The sequence below is a fragment of the Oncorhynchus gorbuscha genome, linkage group LG11 (assembly GCF_021184085.1).
Source record: "Oncorhynchus gorbuscha isolate QuinsamMale2020 ecotype Even-year linkage group LG11, OgorEven_v1.0, whole genome shotgun sequence".
Classification (NCBI taxonomy): domain Eukaryota; kingdom Metazoa; phylum Chordata; class Actinopteri; order Salmoniformes; family Salmonidae; genus Oncorhynchus; species Oncorhynchus gorbuscha.
Genome location: NC_060183.1, coordinates 46,176,892 through 46,182,891, shown reverse-complemented (window position 1 = coordinate 46,182,891; position 6,000 = coordinate 46,176,892).

Below are 6,000 nucleotides of genomic sequence, written 5' to 3'. Positions count from 1 at the left end.
TTTGAGGGAGAGGTTGTTGTCCTTGCACCACACAGTTAGGTCTCTGACCTCCTCCCTATAGGCTGTCTCCTCGTTGCCGGTGATCAGGCCAACCACTGTTGTGTCATCTGAAAACTGAATGATGGTGTTGGAGTCGTGCGTGGCCGTGCAGTCATGAGTGAACAGGGAGTACAGGAAGGGACTGAGCACACAGCCCTAAGGTGTCCCCTTGTTGAGGATCAGCGTGGCGGCTGTATTGTTACCTACCCTTACCACCTGAGGGGGGGCTCGTCTTAAAGTCCAGGATCCAGTTGCAGAGGAGGTGTTTAGTCCCAGGGTTTTTAGATTAGTGATGAGCTTTGAGGGCACTATGGTGTTGAACGCTGAGCTGTAGTCAATGAATAGCATTCTCATGTTCCTTTTGTCCAGGTGTGAAAGGGCAGTGTGGAGTGCAATAGGGATTGCATCATGTGTGGTTCTGTTGGGGCGCTATGCAAATTGGAGTGGGTCTAGGGTTTCTGGGATAATAGTGTTGATGTGACCCATGACCAGCCTTTCAAAGCACTTCATTGCTACAGACATGAGTTCTACGGGTCGGGAGTCATTTAGGCGGGTTACCTTAGTGTTCTTGGGCACAGGGACTATGGTGGTCTGCTTGAAACATGCTGGTATTACAGAATCAGACAGCGAGAGGTTGAAAAAGTCAGTGAAGACACTTGCCAGTTGGTAAGCGCATGCTCGGGGTATACATCCTGGTAATCCATCTGGCCCTGTGGCCTTGTCAAGGCTGACCTGTTTAAAGGTCTTACTCACATCAGCTGCAGAGAGCGTGATCACACAGTCGACCGGAACAGCTGATGCATGTTTCAGTGTTACTTGCCTCGAAGCAAGCGTAGAAGTTATTTAGCTCGTCTGGTAGGTTCGTGTCACTAGGCAGCTCTCGGCTGTGCTTCCCTTTGTAGTCTGTAATAGCTTACGTGCCCTGATTCATCCGACACGTGTCGGAGCCGGTGTAGTACGATTCGATGTTAGTCCTGTAGTGACGCTTTGCCTGTTTGATGGTTCGTCGGAGGGCATATATTTCTTATAAGGTTCCGGGTTAGAGTCCCGCTCCTTGAAAGCGGCAGCTCTACCCTTTAGCTCAGTGCGGATGTTGGCCTGTATTCCATGGCTTCTGGTTGGGATATGTACCTACAGTCACTGGGGGGACGACGTCAACGATGCACTTTGTTGATGAAGCCAGTGATCTGGTGTATTTCTCAATGCCACCGGAGGAATCCCGGAACATATTCCAGTCTGTGCTAGAAAAACAGTCCAGTAGTTTAGCAGCTGCTTCATCTGACCACTTTTTTATTGGTCGAGTCACTGGTGCTTCCTACTTTAATTTTTGCTTGTAAGCAGGAATCAGGAGGATAGAATTATGGTCAGATTTGCCAAATGGAGGGTGAGGGAGAGCTTTGTATGCATCTCTGTGTGTAGAGTAAAGGTGGTCTAGAGTTTTTTTTCCCCTCAGATGAAAACTCTCTAGGTAGATAGTTTATCATGAGATACTATACCTCAGGTGAGCAAAACCTTGAGACTTCCTTAGATATCGTGCACCAGCTGTTGTTTACAAATATACAATGACCGCCACCCCCTGTCTTACCAGAGGCCGCTGTTCTATCGTGTCGATAGAGTGTATAACCCGCCAGCTGTACGTTATTAATGTCGTCGTTCAGCCACGACTCGGTGAAACATATTTAATGTCCCGTTGGTACTGTAGGATATACATGCTTTTAGTTCATCCCATTTATTTTCCATAGATTGTACATTGACTTACAGTACAGATGGCAAAGGCAGATTAGCAACTTGTCGCCTGATCCTCACCCGATCTCCTTCCGCAAAATCTCGGTCTTTTTCTCCTGTGAATGACGTGAATGATGGCCTGTTCGGGTGTCTGGAGTAAATCCCTCCCGTCTGACACATTAAAGAAAAAATCTTTGGCCAATTCAAGGTGAGTAATCGCTGTTCTGATGTCCAGAAGCTCTTTTTGGTCATAAGAGATGGTAGCAGCAACATTATGTACAAAATAAGTTACAAACGGTTGGTTAAGCACGTTTGGTTAAGGGCCAATAAAACAGCAGCTATCCTCTCCTGTGTTCATTGAATGCAATTCCAAGTTGGATGACCGCTCAAAACGTATTTTCTCATTCAGAGCTTGTTTATTCACGACTTCCCAGTTGTCTTGAACTGTTAACCAAGTTAACAGTTGTTTTGAGCGCAGCACAAATCATTTTTCATTGACAGCATGGCCAATGTTGAATTTTTATCATTTTAAACTTGGAAAAGAGCCTCTTATTCCCAGATTTGGGACCACACAGCTACATAACAGGCTAGTTATTGCTTTGCAATTCTTCATGTTAGCCACTGTCCCTGATTCCTTCCAAACCACTCATTGTTGAATTTGCGATTTACAACTTGTTGTGTAATGTTTCTGTCCAATGGCCCATGAGCACCGAACAGTGAGCCAATCACAGCGTAACGCTCCGTATTTTCTGCTGGCTTGCCCCACCACCACAGAAAGCATTGAGCTAGGCTGAAACACTTGCATTTTTTGGAGCTGCCTTTCTCAAGAAAACAAAAAAGAGACCAGGGGTGGCAGCGTAGCCTAGTGGTTAGAGCGTTGGACTAGTAACCGAAAGGTTGTGAGTTCAAACCCCTGTGCTGACAAGGTACAAATCTGTCATTCTGCCCCTGAACAGGCAGTTAACCCACTGTTCCCAGGCCGTCATTGAAAATAAGAATATGTTCTTAACTGACTTGCCTGGTTAAATAAAGATAAAATTAAAAATATGTGGCTTTATTAACTAAATGATATATATATTTTTTGACATTGTTTGCAAACTGATATGTGAATTAATGCCAAAATAACTTGCAAAACAGGCAAAAAAAAATTATGTTTTAAAAAATTGTTGCTAAATTGTTGCTAAAAATGTGGTGCTCAAAACATGCCCTGAATGACGGGTTTGACATTTTTGCATTTAGGGGGACTCATGTCTCATTCAAGGGGTCTGAGACCACCCTGGGCCCCCTGTAATTCACACTCTGCCTGCATCCTACACAGCTTATGTCTCTATCAAACCTTATGAGACCAGAATTGTATAAAAAGATACCGTAGTCATCAATCTACTGCTAAAGTTAGAAAGTGATGAGAAGCAGGATCAGGGTGAAATACTAAGATACTGGTAGCTAATTACTGACTTAAGAAGATCTCACAGCTTCTGGTTAATCAGGTGAGGTGCCTGTCCGCAGCAGTACATCCCAAACTGTATTATGGGAATGTTCTTTCCAAAATAAGAAGCCTCCACTAATATAGTATGGCCAGATAAAATGTCCTCTCTGACACTTTAGAAACACAAGCTAAGTCAATTGCAAATGGGGTTTCATTCATTCTATGGCCATGAAAACATGCTGTCATACTGTCAAGACATTTAAGAAATGTTAACATCCAATTTCACCAAGTCAATTACTGGTAACTACAGTATGACCTTGGATGCAGATTGTCATTAAAAGTTTGTCTGTTTCCGGAAGCATGCATTGAAACGCGTGGCTTTCTCATTGCTTTCTTTTGCAAAATAACTATGAATTAACAGATTTATTTTCAAGTCATTGTCAACATAAAGTGCATTCAGAAAGTATTCACACCCCTTGACTTTTTCCACATTTTGGAAAAAAAAGCATTAAAAACTTAACACTAATATATCTTGATTAGATAAGTATTCAATCTCCTGAGTCAATACATGTTAGAATAACCTTTGGCAGTGATTACAGCTGTTAGTCCTTTTGGGTCTCTAAGAGCTTTCCACACCTGGATTGTGCAATATTTGGCCATTATACTTTTCAAAATTTTTCGAGCTCTGTCAAATAGTTTTTTTATCAATGCATTTTCAGGTCTTGATATAGATTTTTAAGCAGATTTAAGTAAAAACTGTAATTCGGACACTCAGGAACATTCACTGTCTTCTTGGTAATCAACTCCAGTGTAGATTTGGCCTTGTGTTTTAGGTTGTTGTCCTGCTGAAAGGTGAATTCATCTCCCAGTGTCTGGTGGAAAGCAGACTGAACCAGGTTTTCATCTAGGATTTTGTCAGTGCTTAGCTCCATTCTATTTATTTTTTTGTCATGAAAATCTCCCCAGTCCTTAACCATTTTGAGTATACCCATAACATGATGAAGCCACCACTATGCTTGAAAATATGGAGAATGGTACTCAGTAATGTGTTGTATTGGATTTGCCCCAAACATAATACTGGTCATATCTCTGGTCTGTCTTGGAACATATGGGAATTGGCTCCAATTTCATTAATATGATTAAAATGCTATATGCCGTCCCTCAGCCATAGTTATAACAGGCAATATCTGCTCTGCTTCATTCAGAGTTACTCGAAGCAGCAGACAAGGCGATCCAATTTTTCTTTTATTATCCATGGAACCCCTGGCCCAGGCAATTCGCCAATCGAATGAAATAACACAAATTTCCCTCAAATCTACTGATCCCTTCATCTCGTCTCATATTTTACTATATCTAGACAATGTACTGTATCTCACCTGTTTCCAAAGGCATTGAAGATCATATATAAAGATCATTGAAGATCATATATACATTCACCTTAATCTCAAGTTATAAAACTAATATAACCAAATCACACCGTCTCTCAAGACCCCGGTGGAAGACTCCATTTCTACTTAAGAAAGTAGATCTTTTTCCTTCCTGAGATAAAACCATTGCCAGAAACTTTAACAAAATGCTCAAATCAATTCAAAAGTATGTGGACATCCCTTCAATTTTGTGGATTCTGCTACTTCGGCCACCCCGGTTGCTGAGAGGTGTATAAAATTGAGCACACGGCCATACAACCTCCATAGACAAACATTGGCAGTAGAATAGCCTTACTGAGGAGCTCAGTGACTTTCAACGTGGCACCGTCATAGGAAGCCACCTTTCCAACAGGTCAGTTCGTCAAATTTCTGCTTTGCTGGAGCTGCCCTGTTCAACTGTATGTGCTGGTATTGTGAATTGGAAATATCTAGGAGCAACACCGGCTCAGGCGCAAAGTGGTAGGCCACACATCCTAACAGAACGGGACCGCCGAGTGCTAAAAATCATGTGCCCTCAGTTGCAAAACTCACTACATAGTTCCAAACTGCCTCTAGAAGCAATGTCCGCACAAGAACTGTTCATCTTGAGCTTCATGAAATGGGTTTCCATGGCCGAGCAGCCGCACACAAGCCTAATATCACGATGTGCAATGCCAAGCGTCGGCTGGAGTATTGTAAAGCTCGCCGCCATTGGACTCTGGAGCAGTGGAAAAGCTTTCCCTGAAGTGATGAATCACGCTTCACCATCTGGCAGTCCAATGGACAAATCTGGGCTTGGCGGCAGCCAGGAGAACGCCACCTGCCCGAATGCATAGTGCCACCTGTAAAGTTTGGTGGAGGAGGAATAATGGTCTGAAGCTGTTTTTCATGGTTCCGACTAGGCTACAGCATAAAATGACATTCTAGACGATTCTGTGCTTCCAACTTTGTATCAACAGTTTGGGGAAGGCCCTTTCCAGATACTTTATTTACACAAGTATTCAGACCCTTTGTTGTGAGTCGAATTGAGCCCAGGTGCATCCTGTTTCCATTGATCATCCTTGAGATGTGTCTACAACTTGATTGGAGTCCACCTGTGGTAAATTCAATTGATTGGACATGATTTGGAAAGGCTCACACCTGTCTATATAAGGTCCGCAGTTGACAGTGCATTTCAGAGCAAAAACCAAGTAATGAGGTCGAAGGAACTGTCCGTAGAGTTCCATGACAGGATTTTGTTGTGGCACAGATCTGGGGACGGGAACCAAAGCATTTCTGTAGCATCAAATGTCCCAAGAACACAGTGGCCTCCATCATTCTTAAATGGAAGAAGTTTGGAACCACCAAGTTGAGCAATCGGAGGAGAAGGGCCTTGGTCAGGGAGGTGACCAAGAACCTCATTGT